Genomic DNA, 26207 nt, shown 5'->3' on the forward strand with positions numbered 1-26207 from the left:
AATCCCTGTATTATGCAAAGTATTTGAAACCATATATAAACATTATTTGTCATCCAACTCAATTTATGAGGTAAATATAGACAGAATCCCAAAACTTGATATGATACAAGGTTTTTAAATACCTAAAAATAGGCCAATATCCCATGTAAATATAGACACAAGAATTCTAAATAATATCTTAACCAATGGCTAAATGTGTAACTTCAATTTCCTCTAAAATAAAATAGTCTGTCTCCAGGGGGCCAGGCTGGTATGGAACAGTCAGGGCAGCACCTAAAATTTTGTTGAGCCTCATCCAGGTGCAATTACATGATGAGTTCATATTCTACCCTGTAGTGCAGAGGAGGAGGAAGATCTCTGAAGTCCAGGACAGCAAAGAACAAGACCCCTTAAATAGTGTAGGGACAGGCCTACTAATCTTTTTTTTTTTTTTTTTTTTTTTTTTGGCTTTGGCTTTTTAGGGCCACACCCATGGCACATGGAAGTTCCCAGCCTAGGGGTTGAAGCGGAGCTACAGCTGCCAGCTTATGCCACAGGCAGAGCAACTCAGGATCTGAGCTGGGTCTTCCACCTATACCACAGTGCACGGCAATGCCGGGTCACCGACCCACTGATTGAGGCCAGGAATCGAACCTGTGTCCTCATGGATACTAGGCAGGTTTGTTAACCACTGAGCCATGACAGGAACTCCCTAATCTACTTTTTAGTGGGAAAAGGTGGGGTGAGAAGTATAACCCAGTAACCCCAGTAACCGAAGGTCTTAACTGTCATCCCTGAAGCTATTAAAGCCTCACTGTGGTTTGTGTGGAGGCAAACCCTGAAGAGAAGGAAAGAGAATATCCCCTGTACCTAGGGGAAACACCCAGGCCAGCCACGAATCTCAATGATGACACATAGCAGGGAATCCACCCAAAATACCACTGCATCCTCCAGATGTGTGCTGTGCAACTCCAACCTACTCAAAATAAAAAAAAAAATTTTTTTTGTGTGTGTGTCTTTTTAGGGCTCTACCGGCAGCATATTGGAAGTTCCCAGGCTAGGGGTCAAATCAGAGCTACAGCTATGAGCCTATACCACGGCCACAGCAACACCAGATCCGAGCTGCGTCTGCAACTACACCACAGCTCATAGTAACGCCAGATCCTTAACCCACTGAATGAGGCCAGGGATTGAACCCACATCCTCGTTGATACTAGTGGGGTAGGTTAACTGCTGAGCCATGACTGGAACTCCAAGAAAATATTTTTAATCTATAGAATAAATGTTCTCAAACAAGGAAAAGGTAATAGAATGCCAAAACACCTAGAATGGACATGCTGGGCCAAATGAACAGTGAAGAGAGGACCGTTTCATAGGGTGAATTCCAGGAGAAGGCGGGGTAAGATGTGAGGGAGGCGATTTGGGGGCGGGGGCGGGGGGCACCAGACTGAAACCCTCAGGGCTGCCCTTTCCATCCAGGAGACTCGCAACACCCACCACCTCCTCCACTCGTGAGGGACACAGTGTATGTGCTCCGTCACCGTCACCAGCATTCAGGAGACAATCAATACAAGACGGGTGCTGGAGGATTTTCGAATGAAAGGGACATCATGAAGCAGTTGTAAGAACCAACAGAACCTGTTTAGGTGGAGCATTGGAAACAATTTGCCCCCTGGGACAGCATTCTTTGTGCCGAGTCAGCATGGGCTTTTTGGGTGTGGGGAGGACGGACCTCTAAACCAGGCCCTTAGCAAGGCTGGGAAGGACGTCCTTAGCCTGAGGGCAGACAGTGGCACCTGAAGGAAGAAGCAGTTTGACAGACAGGTCTTCATTTCAGACAGGTCCTCTGCTCCCTCTGGCCCCCCTTCCGCAGACCCTGCCCCACAACACATAAACTTGCAGCTCCTCTTCCTCCCTGGGCCCTTCTAGCCCCATCATCTTGTTCCTCAAGAGCAGATCCTCCTGCCAGAGCAGGAATTCAGGGCCTCCAGCGAGTTCCAAAGGCGCAAGGCCAGGTTCTGCGGAACCTCCAGTCATTACTAACCACAGCTCGCTCCACGTGCTCTCTGCTCCACCTGGTTTTTGCTCCTCAGTGATTCCCTGGCTGGGAGGATTCTCCTGTCTCCCCCTGGACATCAAGGCATCCAGATCAGACTCATCTCATCTGCACAAGACAAGCACCAACAATCCCAGTGGGGGAAGACGACTCGAATTCCTCTGAGGACAGGAGTCCATGCTGATCTGCACTCAAATGCAGCTCTGCCTCTGCCCATAGATGGAAGAAAGAGAAAAGACCCCAGTGAGCACCTGGATGGTAGAAACTCCAAGAAAAGCAACTAAAAACTTTTATACTAAACAGGGTGTCTGTAGGTGGTTGAATATTTACTAAATATGACAATTAATGTAAAAGAAAACATACAGGAAAAATATTTTAGGAGTTCCCATCGTGGCTCAGCAGTTAACAAACCTGATGAGTATCCATGAGGACGTGGGTTCGATCCCTGGCCTCGCTCAGTGGGTTAAGGATCTGGCATTGCCATGAGCTGTGGTATAGGTTGCAGACTTGGCTTGGATCTCACGTTGCTGTGGCTCTGGTGTAGGCTGACAGCTACAGCTCCAATTCGACCCCTAGCCTGGGAACCTCCATATGCCACAGGTGCAGCCCTAAAAAGACAAAAAAAAAAAAAATTCATTCACAAAAGCAACAACAAAAAAGAAAATAACTAGAAATAAGATATGTTCAGGACGTAGATAAAGAACACTATAAAATTTTATAGACTCCGGTGAATGAAGAGATGATTAAAATACTAAATATTAAGTTCCCTGTGACTCAGTGGGTTCAGCATCCAGTGTTGTCACTGTTACGGCTTGGGTCATTGCTGTGGTGTGGGTTCTATCCCTGCCAGGAATTTCTGTATGCCACGGGTAAAGCCTAAAAAATAAAATAAAATAGTAAATATTACAAAGATGTCAATTCTCCCAAAAATCACATTTATATTTAATGAAGTCTTATTTATAAACTTAACAAAATGGGTTTAAATTTAAATACTGGCAAAGAGACATTCTTGAGAGTAAAATAATACTAAAAATTAAAATGCCACAATAAAAAATATAATGAATAATAGGAGAAATAAATACATGGCACAGAAGTACATAAATTGATTAGAAAACTCAAGCACTAAACAAAAATATGCTCTGAAATCCTTTAAATTTTGGAACTCAAAAATTTTAATTATATGAGGCACTCCTACAAATCAATTAGAAAAAAATACATTCCAAAAGATATAAGGGGCAAGAAGATGACTAATCAATACAGAAGAGAAAAAAATACAAATGACTTGTAAACATAAAAATTAGCTAATCTTCTAAGTAATCAAAGAAAAACAGTAAAAATAAGGTACATGTTTTCTATCAATTAACAAAGTTTAAAACATGATAATAACCCATTGAAAAGGGTTGAGGCCATGGGTTTAGATCAGTCTTTTGAGGTGGGAGGGCAAACATGCAAATGTATATAAATTTTAAGTAAGCACGTTCAATCTAGCAATTCCACTTCTAGGAATTTATTTTCTGGAAAAAATGTGCTGAAATAGCTACAAATGAATATTCAAAGATGTTCAACATAATATTACCTACAGTATAAAAAAATTCAAGGCAACCTCAGTATCTAACAATAGTGGTTTAGATTAAAAATTTATTGTAGAAGTTGCCGTTATGGCTCAGCAGTAACGAACCCAACTAGTATCTGTGGGGACGCAGGTTCAATCCCTGGCCTGTCTCAGTGGGCTAAGGATCTGACACTGCCGTAAGCTACAGTGTAGGCTGCAGATGCATCTCAGATCTGGTGTTGCTGTGGCTGTGGTGTAGGCTGGCAGCTACAGCTCTGATTTGATTCCTATCCTGGAATCTTCCATGTTCGCAGGTGCAGGGCTAAAAAAATATATATATACATTTAAAATATATATATAGTATACACATAGGATAAAATACCATGCAGCCATTAAAAATAATGGCATAAGGGAGTTCCCTGGTGGCCTAGCAGTTAAGGATTTGGCATTGTCTCTGCTGCGGCTTGGGTTCAATCCCTGGTCCAGGAACTTCCATGTGCTGTGGGCATAGCCAAAAAATAGAAATAACGGCATAAGAAAATATATAATAATGTAAGAAAATGGTTACACCTCATTAAGTGAAAACAAGTTATAAAATCCATTCTTCCAACAAATATTTATTGTGGTTACCACATGCTACTGAACAACAGTGAACAAAATAGATAACACTCTTATTCTTGTAAAAATCTACATTCCATTACAAAATTTATAAATTGCGACGTAAGCATGGTGCAAACTAAAAAAAAAAAAAAAAAAGATGTGGTTGGAAGGGAATCAGAAAGGACACAAACTGATTTGTCAAGAGAAGGTGACTGCCTCTGAGTTTGAGACCGAGGATGGTTTTTAGATTCTTTTTGGTACTTTTCCAAATTTTTGGTAAGGAACATATATTACATTTGTAGCTAGAATGAAAAAAAAAAGTGATCTTTTTTCAAAGAATGGGAGCGGGACGTGCGTAGGAGGTGGCGGTAGATGAAGACAGGCTGGGTAGCGGTGGGCTGGCTGCTCTGAGGATGGAGGTGAGGGGACGCTGGGAAAGGGCCATGAGAGCAAAAGTGGGTGTGAATCCAGATAACACAGGATGAGCAGTGGGAGGAAAGAAAAGTCCAGGCAAAGGAACATCTTATAGGTCTTTCTCTAATCCCTCCCCCGCAAAATCATATTGATCCTGATTACAGTGTTTTTCCCATGAGTCAAGGTGCTCTCATGGCCAGGCCTCCCCTGAAGCGATAGAGAGGTTACTCGCTGATTTGACTCAATCCTTCCTAATCTGGCTTTCTTTCTTTCTTTTTTTTCTTTTCCTCGAACCTCTGCTGCTGCATTTTTGGAAATTGGGTTTCAGTATTGATCACTCATTAGCTGATCACTCGTTCACTTTTACTTATCACGTGTTGTCATTTTGGGGCTCCCTTCTAGTGTCCAGGGAATGGATGGCCAAGATCCTTTCCACCCCCTGAGCTGTTATAGACATCCCCCTGCCACCTCCATGACATAAGTCCAGCCAAATCCAAGCCAAGTCTCTTTTCCCAAGAGTCAGCCCAGCTAGAGGTCCCAGAGTCAGCCATGGATAGATCTTGCCCATGATGGTCGGTGAATGTTGACCATCCCTCACGTGGCTTCTTTCACGGGTCTGGAAAGAGCTTTGGGCTGGAGTTTGGGATTTTCTCTTTGTAGCATGAGCTAAGAAACAACACAGCTCAGACGGAGGTTAGTATTTCAAAACATTATCATGACACATGCGATGGCACAGACCAGCTTATAGGGCTTCTCCCAGTCCAGGTACCAGCATCATCCTGGGGCAGTTTCCAGGATGACCTGGTCCTTTGGGACCCTGTTCCTGCCCTCCGCTTCAAGTCAATCACTTCTGTGACCTGGTTCTTCCCTTCCATTGCCCTTACTCTTTCACATCCTCCACAAACATGGCCTTACGACTGTCCAGCACGCATGCTCTTCTTCCCACCATGCTGGCTGCTGGTACTCTACTATCCCTCATCCTTCACTTTCATTCCTGTCCAGCCTCAAATCCACTGCGGTGCAGCCCTCCCAACTCCTTATCTCTTTTTTCAGTGCCCAGGTCCTTCCCTCTGTGCCAGTGCCACAGCAAATGAAGTTCAGTCCTCTGTTCTGCTCTGCTCATCCTTGGGCCCGCCTGGGCTGCTGAGGAGAGGCAGATGCGGGCAGTTACATCACGGTAAGCTGCATGCTCTGGCACCAAGTGGGCAAGATGGGCTCCTAGCCCAGAGCTGCTCCAGGTCAAAGTTCACCCCAGAACAAAGAAAAAACTCTATGGTCTGGCTGTTCCCCTTGGACTACAACTGTGGATCACACAGGCACTGGATCCAGCCACAAGGGTGTAAGGTTTACCTGATTCCATATCCCTTCCAGATGTCATACTTTTTTCCTCCCTCATTGGCAGCCAAACTCCTTGCAAGAGTCATCTGTACTCACGCTTTCACTTGCCCATCTCATAATCTGTCCACGAAGGCATCACTTGTCAAGTTCACTGATGAGCACCATGTGACCAAATCCAGGAGCCATGACTTTGTTCTCATTTTGCTTTTTTGCTCATCAGCTTTCAACTCAGGTGAAAGAAAACATTTTCCTCTCTTAAGTCCATGACTACATACTCTCCAGGCTTTCCTTCACCTCACTGGCTACTCCTTTGTTCTCCCCTTTGCTGGCTGCTCTTCAGGAGTAGTTCTTCCTGGCAATGTTGGCATGCCCCAGGAATGAGTCCTTGGATCTCCATTTTACCCCTCGGACACCCTCTTCTGAGCCTCGTGCTGTAAGAATAGCAACGACAGCTAAGTGTTTACTACCCAGTTTGACCTCCCTCCTGAGCTTTGGAATGCTACATGCAGCTCTCCCATGGCATCTCCCATTGTACATCTGGTGGCATCTCTAATGAATCATGCTCTGTGGACCTTAGGGCTGCCTTCCCAGCATCCATTCTATTCCTCCCCCTCTTGGTGAGCAGACACTTCTGCCCACAGCTCCAGGGATGGTCTCTGATTGGTGAAGACAATTAGTTTAACCCTATTCCCATTTGCCACAGTGACTGGTGATCTAAATTGGTCCAATTGAATTGAACAGAAGTTTGGAAATTTTGTTGAATGGTGGGCAGTAGAAGCTTCTCCTTCCGGTGGGTGTTGGGACTGAAACAATACAGGCATTCTGCCTGGCTGAGGGAAGCCAGGCTGAGGATCCATGGATCAAACCATACCTGAATTCTGGACTTTTCAGTTATCAGAGTCAATACATTTCCTTTGATATTTAGGCCAGTTTTCCTTGCACTTTCTGTTCCTTGCCAATGGGAGCATCATGATCCGTATGAGACCAAAGGTAGAATTTTAATATTCCTACTACCTTGTCCACCAGATTTCCTGTGGTTTTCCCCATTTCTGCTCATGGCATCCCAGTCTATTGAGTGGCTTGGCCAAAAGCCTCTGACTCATCCCTTATTCCTTTCATGCTCTCACACCCCACATCCCAGCAGCAACTCTTTCTGTTCTGCTTTCAAAACATAGGGAGGGTCCATCCTCTCCTGCTCATTTTCTTTTGCTATTTGCTCTTGCACAGAAGCCAGGCAAATCTTTGAAAAACCTAAGTTAGATCACCTCATTTGCCTGCTTTTATTTATTTATCTATTTATTTTGCTTTTTTTAGGGTCGCACTCTTGGTATATGGAAGTTCCCAGGCTAGGGGTCGAATCAGAGCTACAGCTGCAGGCCTATGCCAGAGCCACTGCAACATGGGATCCAAGCCACATCTGTGACTTACATCACAACTCATGGCAACACAGGATCCTTAACCCACTGAGTGAAGCCAGGGATCGAACCTGAATCCTCATGGGTCCTAGTCAAGTTTGTTAACCACTGACCCAAGAAGGAAACTCCCACTAGCTTGCTTTTATTTTTTTTTTATTTTATTTTTTTGTCTTTTTGCCATTTCTAGGACCGCTCCCGTGGCATATGGAGGTTCCCAGGCTAGGGGTCGAATCGGAGCTGTAGCCGCTGGCCTACACCAGAGCCACAGCAACACGGGATCTAAGCCGCACCTGCAAACTACACCACAGCTCACAGCAATGCTGGATCCTTAACCTACTGAGCAATGCCAGGGATCGAACCCACAACCTCATCGTTCTTTGTCGGATTCATTAACCACTGAGCCACAACAGGAACTCCCCACTAGCTTGCTTTTAAATCCTCCAACTTGGAAGAGAATAAAGAGTCCTTACTCAGTCCTTTCAAGCTACACAGAATCCGGCCCTGCCTCCGTCTCTGACTCATCCCCTTCCACGGTCCCCTCCCCAACCACACTGGTCTCCTCTCCTCAGAGGCTCCCTGCGCTCCCATGGGGGCCCTCGGCTCTGCTCTTCTGTACCCCTCTTCTTCTTATGGCCGGTTCTGTCTTGTCACTCAGGTCTGAACTCAGATATCCCCTCCTCAGGAGGTCTTGCCTGAGGACCCAATGGCACGGTGTTTGCCCAGTCAAATTCCATCAGAGTTGCCTTGTTTTATCTTATTTTCTTATTTTTTATTTTTTTTGCTTTTTAGGGCTGTACCCACAGCATATGGAGGTTCCCAGGCTAGGGGTCGAATCAGAGCTGTAGCTGCCAGCCTATGCCACAGCCACAGCCATGCCAGATCCTTAACCCACTGAACGAAACCAGAGATCAAACCCGCAACCTTATGGTTCCTAGTCAGATTCGTTTCCACTGTGCCACAATGGGAACTCTTGTTTTATCTTATTAATAATGCTTATCATTGTCTGAAATTACCTTGTTTGTATGTGTTCACTTCTCGGTCTGTTTCTTTCCCTCTCCATGACGGCAGGCCTGGTCTGGTTCACTGTTGTATCCTAAGACCTAACATTCGCCGCATTAGAGAGGGTGTGAATTTCTGCAATGCTTGTGGCCATCATAGGAGCAGAAGGCGGATGAGGTCTTACTAATGTGGGATGCGGTACCCGAGTGCAATGGAAGCCCTGGGTCCTTTGTCAGGCTTCTTCTGGGCAGAGCGGGGGTGTGGTAGCAGACGAGAAGGCCTGTGAAGGGAGAATCTACGAGGCTTTCAGAGACCAGGGCTCCAGACAGTGGTTCACACTTCCTAGCTGTTCTATGGAAAAAGCGTCAGAGAAAAGGGGCCTGAGAAACCTTTGCGGCTGCAGTCATGGGAAGCCCCAGGCTGGAGAGACCTTGAGGTGGGGTGTGTGGGGGGAGGTCTCCTGTCACCCTGAGGTCTCTGGTCACAGATTCCACATCCTCTGGGGCCCAGAGTCGCTGTCATCACTGACCACTTTGACCACCGTTGCTCCAAGGGCAGGCAGTGACATCGGGAACACAGTCGGCACTGCTGCCATCGCAAGGTCTCAGGTCAGATCCAGACTCTGCTGGACTGAGGCCACACAGGCTCAGGCCAGGGAGGGGCTGATGCTCACGTTTCCTGGCACACACTTCCTTTCTCCTTTTCAATGTGCAAATGTCGATGGGGCCTTGGCCACAGCTTCCTGCCTCCTTCTGAGATCAGAAGCCACAGTTACAGTCTCAGCGGCTCCCCTGCCAGAGACCCAGGGCTAGGAACACTGCCACCACCCCCACCTTTCCCAAGGTGGGTGAGCTATGAGCAGGGCATGCTTAATGGAAGCCTGCTTGATTTCTTGGGGAGGCGTATCTCTGGCTCTGAGGGGCCAGATAGCGCTGGGCAGACCTGTGCTCAGCACAGCTGGAGCAGAGCTCTGCGCCACTCCAGCTCCATGCTCTGGAAAAAAAAAAAAAATCTGTGCTCTGCTAAGCAAGAGGCACAGAGGCAGGTACTGGGAAGCCACCTCCCATCTGCCATCCCTGGGCTCTGATCTTCACTCAAGCTCTCACTGGCCCCGGGATGGACACCTTCCCCTCACACCCCTCTGCCCTCCAGCCAGAGTGACTGGTCTGTGATGCTCCACAGAGCCACTTTCTCTGTCACTTCTGGGATGCTGTCCAGCCTGCTTTCTCTGCTTGGAACACTTTTTCCAGCTATCTTCCCTACTGTCGGCCGACTTCCCATCTTATCCTTCACAGAGTCTGGTCAGAGGACCATCTTCCTAGAAGTCCTCCATCAAGCCCCTGGCTGGGTGGAGGCACCTCTCTCTGCTCTCAGAGCCCCAGCACCACACCGTGCTCTCCAGGAGGCTGCCACCACGCTCCCCAAAGGCCACCTTGGCCGCCATGTTTAAAATGGTTATCCTTCCCTCCTATTCTCACCATTACAAATCCCTTACTCTGATCTACTTTTTCCAAAGCATTTATCACCTTCTAATATACCATATACTTTTATTAGGACCTATGGTTATATTGTCTTTCTCCCTGACAAGCTTCCTAAGCCCAGGGATCTTTGGCTCTTTTGTTTACTTATGTATTCTAAGCCCTTAGAACAGTGTCTGACATTTAAAGGGTGATCAATCCATATGAGTGGAATGAGTGAATGAAAAATGAACCATAGGAGTTCCCGTCGTGGCGCAGTGGTTAACGAATCTGACTAGGAACCATGAGGTTGCGGGTTTGGTCCCTGCCCTTGCTCAGGGGTTAACGATCCGGCGTTGCCGTGAGCTGTGGTGTAGGTTGCAGACGCGGCTTGGATCCCTCGTTGCTGTGGCTCTGGCGTAGGCCGGTGGCTACAGCTCCGATTCGACCCCTAGCCTGGGAACCTCCATATGCTGCGGGAGCGGCCCAAGAAATAGCAACAACAACAACAACAACAAAGACAAAAAGACCAAAAAAAAAAGAAAAATGAACCATAGTAGTGTTTATACTTGTTCATGAGCTCCTTGAAGGCAAGGCCTAAAGATAAGAAATCTCTATATCCCCAGCACTCAGCATAGGATTGTACACAGAGTAGACATCAGTAAATTAAAAATCTTGGCCAGGGGTTGCCGTTGTGGTGCAGGGGAACAAATCCAACTAGCATCCATGAAGATGCAGGTTCAATCCCTGGCCTAGCTCAGGGTATTGGGGATCTGGCATTGCCATGAGCTGTGGTGTAGGTCTCAGATGTGGCTCGGATCTGGTGTTGCTGTGGCTGGGGTGTAGGCCAGCAGCTGTAGTTCCTGTTTGACCCCTAGCCTGGGAACCTCCATATGCCACGGGTGAGGCCCTTAAAAGTAAAAACAAAAAGACAAAAACAAATAAAAGCCTTGGCCTGGCATTCAAGGCTCCCATTGTCTATAACTAAGATACTTTCCAGCCTCATTCTGCCAAAGCAGAGCAGGAAGGAAGTGGTTAGGGCTAACAGGGAGGTCACATGAGGTGACTTTGCCATCCTCACTGTGGGTCACTCTTGTCTGCCCACTCTGTCATGTCCAGATCACTGCATGAATAGAACAGATACTGCCCAAATAGGCTGCCAATCATCAGGGGGGAGCTGAACTTGGGTGTGAGTGATTCTAACAATCCGAGCAAGTTTGTGGGCATCGTGAGCATGAGTTGCATGTGACCACAGGATATGCTATGGGGATATGCAGAAATAATTGAGGGATACTGTCGGGGCCTGGATGTGTGGGGAAAAGGGCATTTCCTGCAATTGTCCCAATTCCTGGAACTACAGTGGGAAGGGGAATTACACATTATAAATCAAGGAGAAAGGAACCAAGTCTTTATTAAATGGTGATGGGGAAAATGGCCACTTTTGGGGGAAAAAAAGCCATTTAAAATCCCTACCCCATGCTACACAACAAAGCTGATTAAAATGAAATATTAAAAAATAAAACAAAAAGAAACCAGAAGAAAAAATACATATCTTCTCATTCAATGGGAGAGAATTTTCTAAAAATAAAAATCACTGAAGGAATTTACCTAAGAGAAATCAAAGTATAAGGGCTTGTGCTTCAGCGGTAGCAGCTTTAGGTGGAGTAGCTCCTAAACTGAAAACATCTCACATTTCATTGCTAGCTAAATCATTAAACAAATTGTGAACACAATGGAGCACTATGCAGCAATAAAATGGAAAGCATTCATTTGCAGAAACATGGATGGACTGAAAGATTATCATATTAAATGAAATAAGTTGGTCAGAGAAAGACAAACATTACATGATATCATTTATATGTGGAATCTAAAAAAATGCTACAGGAGTTCCCACCATAGCACAGTAGGCTAAGAATCTGACTGCAGCAGTTCCGGTGGCCATGGAGGCATGAGAATGATCCCTGGCCTGGCACAGTGGGTTACAGGATCTAGCATTGTTTCAGCTGTGGCTTGGATTCCATACCTGGTCCAGGAGCTTCCATATGCCATGGGTGTGGCCTAAAATAAAATTTTAAAAAATGATACAAGTGAATTTATTTACAAAACTGAAATAGACTCACAGACATAGAAAACAAATTTGAAGTTCCCATCGTGGCTCGGTGGTTAATAAACCCAACTAGTATCCATGAGGACACAGGTTTGATCCCTGGCCTTGCTCAGTGGGTTAAGGATCCATTGCTGTGGTGAGCTGTGGTGTAGGTTGCAGATGCAGGTCGGATCTTGCGTTGCTGTGGCTGTGGTGTAGCCTGGCAGCTGCAGCTCCGATTTGATCCCTAGCCTGGGAACCTCCATATGCCGCAGGTGTGGTCCTAAAAAAAAAAAAAAAAAAAAAAAAGGCAAAAAAAGAGGCTGTAGGGGACATCAGGAGAGAGGCCATGGGGGTGGGGACGGGGGACAGAGCCGGGAAGAGTCTCCCTTTCAGGATTGAGGGCTGCTTGAAGGGAGAGGTGAGGTGAGTGGGCAATGTGGAGGTGAGGAAGACCACCAGGCTTGGGTGTCTGAGTGGAAGGTAGTGACAGTCACAGGGATGAGAAACACTGTGAGAAGAGAAGGCTAAGCTGTTAGACAATGATCTGGTTCATAATGGGGTGAGTTTGATCTCCTTACGGAGCATCTAAGGGGAGACGGCCTCTGTTCCAAGGGAGCTGGGTGATGGTGCGGTCCTGGTCCAAGTGGTAGAGTTTCAAGACTAAGCCCAAGGAAGGCTTATTTTGGGGGCAGGTGGAGGCAGAGGTACATGTTATAAAGACTACAAGGGGCTGTAAGGCAGATAACAGGGAGGCCTGGCCCTAGGAAGTTATGAGCTGCAGTGTGGCTGCTATAACAGGCTAAGGATTCTGAAACAGTGAGATCCTGGGGCAGGTGCCCCCTAAAACTGAATGCCTATGTTCTTCACCTGGAACACAGCCTTTAGGAATGCCCTTTCTAGGGCAACTTTCTTGGGGAGTGGGCTCACAGAAGACACTGGAGAAGAAAAAAAGGAGAGAAGTCTAGGCAGCAAACAGAACTGTCCCTCAGACCTCAGTCCCCTTCCTTGTCACTTGTGGTCCCTGGAACCTTGTTTTCCTTATTAACTTCCTTATTTTCCAAGAAGCCAAGGAAAGAAGACCTGATGGCAATTACATAAAAGGAGAACAATGGGAAATATTAAGCCAGCTGCAGTTCCCCGTTAAACTCTCTGGGCTTACAAGCCTTCTTCAATGTTCCAATTCTCACAGCAGAATATGAAGTACACAGGACTTCCATGGGAGACGTTATCTCAGAAATAGAAAAAAGGCTTTTGACTTGTAAAAGCTCAGGCTCTTTAGGGATGCAGGACAGAGGGAACAAATGCAAGATGCTTTAGGGCCAGGCCTCTTGCCTGGTGGGAGAGGTGACTCAATAAATACTGAGTTGGGAGTGCCAACTCAACCAAGGTTTCCTTGCCTGGTGGGAGGGAGTGTTTGGGGTTCAGGGAACAAATGTTCTGTCCTCTCCTTAGGTTTGGACAAAGGGGTTTAAGGGATCTCAGTGTAGAAGGGTACTCTCTCTCTCTCTCTTTTTTTTTTTTTTTTTGCTTTTGCGGTGGCCCCCACAGCATATGGAAGTTCTCGGGCTACGGGTGGAATCAGAGCTGCAGCTGCCAGGCCTACGCCACAGCCATAGCTGTGTGGGATCGGGGGCATGCTTCTGATCTACACCACAGCTCATGGCAATGCCAGATCCCCTAACCATTGAGCAGGGCCTGAGATCAAACCTGCATCCTCATGGATACTAGTTGGGCTCATTACCACTGAACCATGATGGGAACTCCTACTCCTTTGTTTGGTTTGGCTAGAGGTCTTCAAACTACTAGAAGAGAAAAAAACATTTTTTTTTTAAAAAAAGGACTAATCTAAAAGAACAAAAGTGAAAAAAAAATAAAGTAGAATAGGCAGGAAAAATGAAAGTCACATATAAGATGATAAAATTCATCCAAAATATGATAATTACATTCAAATTAAAAACAAAACATTCCAGTAAAAGTTAAACACTGTTTGATGGGATTAAAAAGCAAAAGGAGAGTCATATATAAAACATAAGAGAAGGTGAGGAATTCCCCTCATGGCTCAGAGGTTAATGAAACAGAAGAGTATCCACAAGGATGCAGGTTCAATCCCTGGCCTCACTCAGTGGGTTAAAGATTTGGCATTGTGGTGAACTGTGGTTTAGGTGATAGATGCGGCTTGGAAACCATGTTGGCTGTGGCATAGGCCAGAGGCTACATCTCCAATTCAACCCCTAGCCTGGGAACTTCCATATGCCATGGGTGTGGCCCTAAAAAGATAAATAAATAAATTGGAGTTCCCATCCTGGCACAGTGGTTAACAAATTCGACTAGGAACCATGAATTTGCGGGTTCAATCCCTGGCCTTGCTCAGTGGGTTAAGGATCCACTGTTGCTGTGAGCTGTGGTATAGGTCGCAGACGTGGCTCGGATCCCGAGTTGCTGTGGCTCTGGTGTAGGCTGGCGGCTACAGCTTCGATTAGACCTCTAGCCTGGGAACCTCCATATGCCGTGGGAAGCTGGCCTAGAAAGGGCAAAAAGACAAAATAAATAAATGAATAAATAATAAATATAAAGTGTAAGAGAAGGTGAAAGCAAAAGACTGGAGAAAGATATACCATGCATTTCCTAGTAGGTAGCTGCTAAAATTTTTCCTTTTGAGATGATGATCCATGAAATCTGTTTTCCCCCTCTTTGGCCTTTCATCCCAGCATCTTTCTTCAATCCCAGGCCCATATTATCTCCTAAATATAAATGCCACAGAGTTCCTGGGCCCATGAACTATTTTTAGGGTATCACCCACAAATTTTCACCTGTGGATTCCCAAATTCTGCAATTTTCTAAGCAACACCACAAAATATTAAGGTATGAAATCAGAACTGTCCAAAACATGGCGTGGCTTTGGCTGTGGCTGTGGCCGGCAGCAAAAGCTCTGATTAGACCCCTAGCCTGGGAACCTAGCATATGCCGCAGGTGTGACCCTAAAAAGACAGAGAGACGAAAAAAAGAAAAAGTGAAGTGTGAGGTAAGACAAAATTGACTATAAGACAAACATCCTTTTAGAAACAACAGGATCTGTAAAATTCATTGTCACTTTATAGCAATGAACTGTGCAATTCAAGAAGATACAATAAATATTACATGCATAACTTCAAAATATACAAAGAAAAAGCGACAGAACTATCAGGATAATTAGACAAATTCATAATCATAGTGGAATATTTTCACACACCACTCTGTGACAGAATAACATTACAAAAATTTCAAAAATTGTGTAAGGATACAGAGATTTGAACAACACAGTGAGAAAATGTCCTGACCAAATTTTGATGAATGCATTTTGTATAAAATACTTTATCCAATAACTAAGGAGTACAGAATCTTTTCAAATATACATGGAAAATATATAAAAATTTACTATCATAAAGTCAGTCAACAGATTTCCAAAGGTAACATCATCTAGAGCTACACTATCCAATATGATAACCACTAGGCACATGCTGAGGACTTGAAATATGGCTAGTCAATTATGATGTGCTGCATGTGTAAAATAAACACTTTTATTTATTTATTTATTTTTTGCTTTTTTAGGGTCGTGCTTGTGGCATATGGAAGTTCCCAGGCTAGGGGTTGAATTGAAGCTGCAGCTGCTGGCCTTTGTGACAGCCACAGCAACACCGGATCTGAGCTGTGTCTGTGACCACACCACAGCTCGTGGCAATGCTGATCCTTAACCCACTGAGCGAGGCCAGGGATCAAACCTGCGTCCTCATGGATATTAGTCGGGTTCGTTACCTCTGAACCACAACTGGAACTCTGGCATTATTTTTATACTGACTACATGTTGAAAAGATACTATTTTGGATATATGAAGTTAGATATAACACATTATTAAAATTAATTTCTGCTTTTTTTTTTTTTTGTCTTTTTGCCTTTTCTAGGGCCGCTCCTGTCGCACATGGAGGTTCGCAGGCTAGGGGTATAATGGGAGCTGTAGCCCCACCTATGCCAGAGCCACAGCAACACCAGGTCTGAGCCACGTCTGCAGCCTACACCACAGCTCACGGCAATGCCGGATTCTTAACCCACTGAGTGAGGCCAGGGATTGAACCCACAACCTCATGGTTCCTAGTGGGATTCGTTAACCACTGAGCCACAACGGGAACTTCTCTTTTTATTTTTTTTAATGTGGCTATAAGATAATTTTCCATTATATATGTGGCTTGCATTACATTTCTATTGAGCAGCAATGATTTACAGCATATTCTCTGACCACAAAATAATTAAGAAAAAATTAGTAGGAAAAAAAAAAGAAAACCAGAAATCCCCAAATGCTTGGATATTAAGAAGTGTACTTCAAAAATAGCCCACACACCAAAGAAGTCAAAATGGAAATAAGAAAATATTTGAAGGAGTTCTCATCATGGCTCAGCAGAAAAGAATCTGTCTAGCATCCATGAGAATGCAGGCTCAATCCCTGGCCTCCCTCAGGGGGTTAAGGATCCGGCATTGCTGTGAGCTGTGGTATAGATTGCAGACGAGACTTGGATCCCAAATTGCTGTGGCTGTGGTGTACCCAGTGGCCACAGCTCTGATTTGACCCCTAGCCTGGGAATCTCCATATGCCATGGGTACAGCCTTTAAAAGAGAGAGAGAGAGAGAGCGAGCAAGAGAAAATACCTGAACTGAATAGCAAAATACAAAACAATATCTTATCAAAATTTGTGAGATGCTGGTTAAGTAGTACTTAGAACAAAGTTTAGAACAGGGGTGGGCAAAATCCAGCCCACAGGACAAATCCAGGCCACAGCCTTATTTTGTAAACAAAGTTTTTTATTGGAACCCTATTACTTCCATTTGTTATTTATTGCTTGTTGATAATTTTGTGCTACAGTGGCAGAAGTGAGTAGTTTTGAGAGGGATCTGTCAAGCCAAATATATTTACTATTTGGTCTTTTACAGAAAAATTATTTGGTTTAGAGCCTTAAGTACGTATATTAGAAAAGAGAAAAGAGTGGAAAGTAACAAATTAAGCATCCATGTCAAGAAATTTGACAAAGAATAGCAAAATAAACCCAAAAAACTGTATAAAATGAAAAAATACAGCGTGAACAGTAATGAAATAGGAATGAACATATGCTAGAAAGGTTCAAAAAGCTCAAAGCTGGTTTTTTTTTTTTTAAGTCTGAAACAACGAACAAACCTCTAGTAAAATAATATTAAAAGTAGAGAGAAGAATTAATAACCAACTTTAGGACCTGTGCTACTGACGTTGCATACATTAAAAAGATAGCATAATTTGAAAAGCCATCTGTTAAAAATCTAAAAATCAACAAATTAGTATAAAATTAAAACCTCAAAATTGACGCAAGGGGAAATAGAAAACATGAATAAGCCTATATCCTATAAAATGATGGATTCAGTAAGAAAATTTTAACCCCCCAAATGAGCTCAACAGGGAATTCTTTCAGGTATTCAAGGAAGATGTAATTCCAACCTTATACAAACTCTTTCAGAAAATATAAAATGAGGAAACACTGCGTGATATCAAAACGACAGAGAGTATGATGGTAAGATCACAGCTATTCTCACTAGAATGATCATATGCTTTATCATTGAAATCAGAGCACTTTTGAGAGTGAAAGAAATGCTATTAATGATGATATTAGATAATAAGTGTTAACTGGGGTTGTCACAGGCAAATCAGGATACACGTTTCCTAAATTTCACTCGTAAACACAGATGCAAAAATCCTAAAAATATTAGGACACACAAATTAGCAATATATAAAAATAGTAAGAGTAGCTTCATGTTTGGTTTATCTGGAATACAGATTATTTTAACTCTAAACATAAATTAATGTGATTCACCACATTAAGAGATTAAAGAAGAAAACGCATATGATCATCTCAATATGTATGAAAAAATTTGATACAATCAATATCCATTCATTATTTTTTATTACTCAGTGAATTTTATTACATTTATTGTTGTACAATGATCATCACAACCAAATTTTAGAGCATTTCTATCCCAAACCCTCAGCGCATTCTCCCACACCCGCAACCTGTCTCATTTGGAAACCATAAGTTTTTCAAAGTCTGTGAGTCAGTATCTGTTCTGCGAAGAAGCTCATTGTGTCCTTTTTTTAGATTCCACATGTAAGGGATAGCATTCGATGTTGGTGTCTCACCATCTGACTGACTTCACTTGGCATGATAATTTCTAGGTCCATCCATGTTGCTAAAAGTGCTGGTATTTCATTCGTTTTAATGGCTGAGTAATATTCTATTGTGTATATGTACCACATCTTCTGGATCCACTCCTCTGTCGATGGGCATTTAGGTTGTTTCCATGTCTTGGTTATTGCATATAGTGCTACAATGAACAATGGAGAACATGTGTCTTTTCAAGTCATGGTTTTCTCTGGATATATGCCCAGCAGTGGGACTGTGGATCAAATGGTAGTTCTATGTTTAGTTTTCTGAGGAATCTCCATACTGCTTTCCACAATGGTTGCACCAATTTACACTCCCACCAACAGCATAATAGAGTTCCCTTTTCTCCCCACCTTCTCCAGCACTTAACTGTTTGTAGACTTTTTGATGATGGCCATTCTGGCTGGTGTAAGGTGGTACCCCATAGTGGTTTTGATTTGCATTTCTCTAATGATGAGTGATGTTGAACATTCTTTCATGTGTTTTTTGGCCATCTGTATGTCTTCTTTGGAGAATTGTCTATTTAGAATCTTCTGCCCATTTTTTGAAGGGGTTGGTCGTTTTTTCGGTAGTGAGCTACAGAAGGTGTTTATAAATTTTGGAGATGAATCCCTTGTCAGTTGCTTCACTTGCAAATATGTTCTCCCATTCTGTGGGTTGTCTTTTCATTTTGTTTAGGGTTTCCCTTGCTGTGCAGAAACTTTTAAGTTTAATGAAGTCCCATTTGTTTATTTTTGTTTTTATTGTTATTACTCTAAGAGGTGGATCTGAGAAGATGTTGCTGTTGTTTATGTCGGAGAGCATTTGGCCTATGTTTTCCTCTAAGAGCTTTATTGTGTCTGGTCTTATATCTAGGTCTTTAATCCATTTTGAGTTTATTTTTGTGTATGGTGTTAGGGAGTGTTCTAATTTAATTCTTTTACATGTGGCTGTCCAGTTTTCCAAGCACCACTTATTGAACAGGCTGTCTTTTCTCCATTGTATATTCTGGCCTTCTTTGTCACAGATTAGTTGACTGTAGGTACATGGGTTTAGTTCTGGGCTTTCTATCCTGTTCCACTGATCTGTATTTCTGTCTTTGGTGCCAGTACCATATGGTTTTGAGGACTGTAGCTTTTTAGTGTAGTCTGAAGTCAGGGAGCCTGATTCCTCCAGCTCTATTTTTCTTTTTCAGGATGTCTTTGGCTATTGTGGGTCTTTTGTGCCTCCAAACAAACTTTAAAATATTTTGTTCGAGTTCTGTGAAAAATGTCCTTGGTAATTTGATAGGGATTGTATTGAATCTGTAGATTGCCTTGCATAGTACAGTCATTTTGATAATACTGACTCTTTCGATCCAAGAGCATAGTATGTCTTTCCATCTGTTTGTGTCATCTCTGATTTCTTTTATCAGGGTCTTAGAGTTTTCAGAGTACAGGTCTTTTGTCTCTTTAGGTAGGTTTATTGCTAAGTATTTTATTGTTTTGATGTGATGGTAAACGGGATTGCTTCCCTAATTTCTCTTTCTGCTCTTTCATTGTTAGTATATAGAAATGCAGTTGATTTCTGGGTATTAATTTTGTATCCTGCGACTTTGCCAAACTCATTGATGAGCTCTAACAGTTTTCTGATAGACTCTTTAGGATTCTCTAGGTATAGTATCATGTCATCTGCATACAATCAACATCCACTCATTATTTTAAAAACTCTCAGTAAACCTAGGAATAGAGGGGCACTTCTTAATCTGATAAAGGATATGGGCAATATACTTAGAGGAAACAACATACTTAATCGTAAAACGATTAAATATTTCCATTTGAGATCTGTAACAAGACAAGGATGCATGATATCGCTATTGCTATTTAACACTGTACCGACCTCACACCAGTCAGAATGGCCATCATTAATAAATCCACAAATAACAAGTGCTGGAGGGGCTGTGGAGAAAAGTGAACCCTCCTGCACTGTTGGTGGGAATGTCAACTGGTACAGCCACTATGGAGAACAGTTTGGAGATACCTTAGAAATCTATACATAGAACTTCCATATGACCCCACAATCCCACTCTTGGGCATCTATCCGGACAAAACTCTACTTAAAAGAGACACATGCACCCACATGTTCATTGCAGCACTATTCACAATAGCCAGGACATGGAAACAACCCAAATGTCCATCAACAGATGATTGGATGAGGAAGATGTGGTATATATATACAATGGAATACTACTCAGCCATAAAAAAGAACAACATAATGCCATGTGCAGCAACATGGATGGAACTATAGAATCTCATACTGAGTGAAATGAGCCAGAAAGACAAAGACAAATACCATATGATATCACTTATAACTGGAATCTAATATCCAGCACAGATGAACATCTCCTCAGAAAAGAAAATCATGGATTTAGAGAAAAGACTTGTGGATGCCTGATGGGAGAGGGTGGGAGTGGGAGGGATTGGGAGCTTGGGGTTATCAGACACAACTTAGAATAGATTTACAAGGAGATCCTGCTGAGTAGCATTGAGAACTTTGTCTAGATACTCATGTTGCAACAGAAGAAAGGGTGGGGGAAAAAATGTAATTGTAATGTATACATGTAAGGATAACTTGATCCCCTTGCTGTACAGTGAGAAAATAAAATAAAAAACAAACAAACAAAAAAACACTGTACTGGATGTCATAGCCTGAATAGTAAAGAAAGAAAAGGAAAGAAAAGATATAAAAATAAGAAAAGTAGAAGCAAAATGTCATTATTCACAGATGGTATACTTGTGTGTGTGTGTGTGTATATATATATATATTCCAAAAAGATCTATAAGTAAAGTTTTAACATTGATAACAGAGTTTATCAATTTGCTAGATATAAAATCAATCTATAAAATCAATTATAATTCTCCATACTAGAAAACAATATGAATTTTTTAAAAAGATACCATTATTAATATTACACTGAAATACAACTTCCTAGAAATAAATCTAAGAAAAGATGTAAAAGTTCTCCACTGAGAAAATTTTAAACTTCATTGAGACACTAAAATAAAAAAAGGGAGTTCCCGTTGTGGCACAGCGGAAACAAATCCGATTAGGAACCATGAGGTTATGGGTTCTGGCCTTGCTCATTGGGTTAAGGATCTGGCATTGCTGTGAGCTGTGGTGTAGGTCGCAGATGTGGCTCGGATCTGGCGTTGCTGTGGCTCTGGCACAGGCCGGCAGCAATAGCTTCATTAGACCCCTAGCCTGGGAACCTCCAAATGCCATGGGTGCAGCCCTAAAAAAAAAAGACAAAAATAAATAAATAAATAATGGATTCATTATGTTCATGGATTATGTTTTAATATTTTAAAGGATACAATTTTGCTTGAATTGATTTAGAGAAGTAATGCAATCCCGAACTCCCAACATTTTGAGGAGGTGGAGTGGGTTGGGGGAGAAATTGACAAGCTGATTTAAAATTGATGTGGGTAAAAAATAGCCAAGACATTCTTGAAGAAAAAGGGCAAGGTAGGAGAATTTGCTCTACCAGATGTACTGCATGTTATAATAAAGATGAGTTATAGAATTTAAGATAGTATAATATTGGTTCAAAAAGAGATAAAGAGACCAATGGAATAGACCAGAGAGCGAAGTAAGAGACCCAAACCCACGTATAAATGAATCTTGAAATACAATAGTGATAATAACACAATTTAAGAGGGAAAGGACAGCCTTCTCAAACTCTGTCGCTGGGACAAATGAATATTAGTATGGAAACAAATCAGAGCCCTACCTCATATAATCTCAGGTCAACTAAACATATCAATGTGAAAAGCAAAACTATAAAGATTTTATGTAGCTTATGAGAAAACCTAATGGCCTTGAGGTACGGAAGGAAGGAACTGCTAAATAAGATTCAGAATGCACTACTAATAAAGACAAGATCTGACTACATTAAAATGAAGAACTGTGGTTCTTCAAAAGATACCATGGAGTGACAAGATAACAAAATTGAGTGGGAGAAGATATATGCACCATATATAATCCATAGAGGACTAGTTTACAGAATGTTTGAAGAAATCCCACAAATAAAGTTGCAGACAATCCCAGAGTAAAAGGTTGACGCTTTACATTACAGGAAATCCAAATAGTTGCTAAACATATGAAAAAGTCCTCAACTTCATTGGTAACCAGCACAAGGCAAATTTAAACCAAATTTAAATAATAAGTAAAATATTATTTATGTCTATCAGATTGGTTAAATTTTTATAAGACTGGAAAACCAAAGAGAATTAGAAAAACTTATAGAATGAAGAGAATTTGGCAAGATGGTAGAACCATTCATTTCCTTTTCCACCAGCCTCTTTTCCTTCCACCTTGAGCGAACTCCATGGCACATCTAAATGTACTCAGCTGACCTTCCCAAAAGGTCAAAAGCACGTAGCCGGGGGTGTGGCAGATTCTGCCGAGAGCAATAGGTCTCTAATCACTTGAGCCATCTTCACGTGGTGCCTCCACCTGCTTGCTACCCTGACTGCCTGGTGTCTGAGCCCAGGATGTTTATTCTCCCAGAACTCGAAGTCTAGTCCCCTCTCCCCCACCTAGGCCTCCTGGGCACAGGGAGGAAGCTGACATGGCTTACCACAGAAACCTCTGGGCCGGGTTTACAAGCTCTCACAAACAGAGAAAACGGCAGGTGTAACCAAACCATATAGGAGGGCAGGAACTGCCTCTGGGTGAGTGAGAAGCCTGGAGGGCCATGCAAAGGTGACCATGAACTAAGTGTCAAGATGAAGAGTCATTCACCAGGCAGTGAGGCATCAAGGATGCCCAGGCTGATCTCCATCAGTGATCAGGATGGACAGAACCCTGAGACTGGTGCTCTGAGGGCCCTGTCACTACACTGAGAGATCTGGGCAATGGGAAACCTCAAGAAGAGCCCCATGTTAATTGAGAAAACATCCAGGATAGATTTTTAGGTAGTGAAATATGGATGACATAAAATTTACCATTTTAAGTGTACAGTTCAGTGATACTAGGCGCATTCATATTGTTGTGCAACCATCACCACCACCCATCTCCAGAACTTTTTCCGTCTTTCCAAACTGAAACTCTGTACCTATTAAAGGATAACTCCTCATACTCCACCCACTCCAGGCCCTGGCAATCATCATTCTACATTCTGTCTCTGTGAATTTCATTACTTGAAGTACTTCACATAAGCAGACTGCAATATTTGTCCTTTTGTGTCTGGTTTATTTCACTTAGCACACGTCTTCAAGCTTCATTCATGTAACATGTGTCAGAATTTGCTCCCTGTTTAGGGCTGAATAATATTCCACTGTATGTATTTATCATATTATGTTTATATCCTTTCATCTGTTGATAGACATTTGAGTTGTTTCCACCTTTTGGCTATGTTGAATAATGCTGCTACTATAGACTGAATGTTTTTTTCCTTCTAAAATTATTATGTTGAAATCTAATCCCCAAAGGGATGCTATCTGAGCCTCTGGGAGGTAGTTAGGTTGTGAGGACATAGACTACATGAATGGGATTAGTGAGCTTACAAAAGAGACCCTGGAGAACTCCCTTGCCTCTTCTTCCATGTGAGGTTAGAGTGAAAAGACAGCCAGCTATGAAGCAAGAGAGAGCCCCTCATTAGACAACAAATCTGCCAGCATGTTGATCTTGGACTTTCCGGCCTCCAGAACTGTGAAAAATACATTTCTGTTGTTTCTTAGCTGCCCTGTCTATGGTATTTTGTTAAAGCAGCCCATACAGACTAAGACACATGCATGAGCATTGGTGTACGAAGACAAGATGTTTTGAAGGCAATTTCAGTTAAAAAAACAACCGTTAGAGAAGCCAGTACAATTACAACTCACCAAGGCCAGAGAGATCTGCTTCCCACCTGTTGTCCTTGACCCCATGGCCCTGTTGACATGTCCATCTGGGCAGAAACGAAGTGTGGTGCTCCCAGCCAGAAGCCTTCTAAACTCACGCCAGCCTCAGGGAGTGGTAGGCACATTCAGTGGAATGACAGGAATGTGACTCAGTAGTTAAATTTGAAAAAGTTGAAAAAAGTCTTCTGCAAACCTGTGAGACCCAGGTCACAAGGGAGACATAAGAATTGAGCAAGCGTTTCACCCTAAAGGTAAGAAACCAAATGCAGAGTCCTATGTACAGAGCAGAGGGGGGAGGTATAGGACCCACCAGGCAAGCACAGCATAGCGAGGGCAACTGTCCACGGACCTAAAAAGCTTAAGCTCCCAAAAAGCCAGAGAAGAAGATACTAGTGAATCAGGGACAGAAAATGTGCCGTGAAAATGTATCCATACCTTCCTCTCTCAGCCTCGCGGTGAACTACTTCCCACGTTTGCAGCAGTGGAACCATACAGACCTCTAACAGCTCTTGTGCAGAAGGACTTGGCTGGGGCGCTTGAATGGGGGAGGCGAATGTGGGGAAATGACTGGCTTTGAGTGAAGGGGGGGCCTCAGCAGCTGGGCTTAGGATGCTCAGTAACTGCGAGCGGCTATGGAAAGACCGCCACAAGGCAGGGCACGCACAGAAAACACCACTTGTGTTTTTTTCTGATCACCTCCTTCAACTGTGCCCCTTCCTGATGCTGGTCACCTTCCTGGAGGAGGGCTCCCTGCTCCTTTGGGATATAAGAGAAAATCAGTGCTGCTTAGAGTCAACCTGACACACATTTCTTCCCCTCCCCAGGGCTGGGTGTCCTGGGCTGAGGAGGAAGGAATGAGACCCTGGCCCCTTACATGGAAGGCACTGCTGCTATCCTCTTCTCTGCTGGGGCTTTTCAGCCTGGGTCTGTCTGGATGTGAGGCTCTCTGTGGCCAGTGGGTTCCCCCTGGGGATGTGCATGCATCCTTCAGGATTCCCCCAGGAACGGGAAGACCTCCCTATGTCACAGCTCTTCATCAGCGGAGAACACTTTCCTTGACCTCTTCTGAGTCCTGCTCCAGTCCCTGTGGTTACCCTACAACCTCTTCCTCAGAGGTCCCCTTGCCCGGCGGGTGGCCTTCCTCACTGGGGTTCCAGTCCTTCTAACTTGTGAGTCTCCACTTAGGCCCTAAGAAACCATATATTCTTGCCCTACCAAACAGTGGGAAGACAGAAGGGTCAAGACAGTAATTACTGTCCCAACAGTAATTTCTTGGCTCAGAGAGGTACAGAGTTAGATGCGTGTCCTCTTTTCCAGGGCAATAAGGTCAAATCCTACCCAGCACCCTATTAAACCATCATTCAGTCTTGAGGGGAGAGTTTAGCACAAGTAAATGGCATCTAATTGACAGCTAACTAGGAAGGCCACACTGCAGCTGCTTAGTGTCTGGCCACTAGAGTTGTTTTCTTTTTTTTTTTTTCTTTCTCTTTTTCTTTTTTTACTCTTTTTAGGGCCACACCTGTGGCATAGGGAAGTTCCCAGGCGAGGGTTCAAATAAGAGCTGCAGTTGCTGGCCTATGCCACAGCCACAGCAACATGGGATCTGAGCTGCATCTGCGACCTACACCACAGCTCACGGCAACGCTGGATCCTTAACCCACTGAGTGAGGCCAGGGATTGAACCCGCAACCTCATGGTTTCTGGTCGGATTCGTTTCCGCTGAGGTATGACAGGAACTCCCTGAGCACATTTCATATTGTGTGGTATGGGTTACACTCTTCTTACCCCGTAGTCCCCCGGGTATGGCTCCCAGGAGGTGGAGAAGGACAGGAGAGATGAGAGAGAATCTGGGGCCTATTTAAACACGGGAGAAGGGAATTTTGGGGACCAGGATCCCAAACTAACAAGGATCACTGTTTTCTGGACTGGAAGGAGTCCTATGGATCCCCACGGGGACTTCTTTAGGAGCAAGACTAGGCTCTTTTTCCTGGAGCCTGGTCCAAGTAGGCTGACCACTGGAGGGACAATAGCAAGGGTGACATGAGCAGACAGGTGTCCAGAAAAGCCACTCTGACAGCTTCGGGTGGGAGCTGTGGGGGAACACAGGCAGCCAGGCCTGGGTCAGGATGTGGGTGCCCTTAGGGATGATGAGAAGTGGGCAGAGCAAAGCAGTGCTAGGAAGCAGATGTGGGCAGCAGGGAGAGAGATGAGAGGGAATGTAAGGCTGACGGT

General features: G+C 43.6%; 1 long non-coding RNA gene across 2 annotated transcripts; it reads right to left on the reverse strand.

Annotated features, from left to right (window-relative positions):
• On the reverse strand, window positions 1243-25509 carry LOC110259477. 2 transcript variants are annotated; one of them, XR_002341897.1, is made up of 4 exons: window positions 24411-25509; window positions 23958-24168; window positions 8368-8633; window positions 1243-2244 (listed from the first exon to the last, which is right to left on the reverse strand). It is a non-coding gene; the product is annotated as an uncharacterized LOC110259477 (long non-coding RNA). The 2 variants fall into 2 exon arrangements; XR_002341898.1 differs by lacking the exon at window positions 1243-2244 and adding an exon at window positions 4202-6370.

Source organism: Sus scrofa, chromosome 2 (assembly GCF_000003025.6).
Source record: "Sus scrofa isolate TJ Tabasco breed Duroc chromosome 2, Sscrofa11.1, whole genome shotgun sequence".
Taxonomy (NCBI): domain Eukaryota; kingdom Metazoa; phylum Chordata; class Mammalia; order Artiodactyla; family Suidae; genus Sus; species Sus scrofa.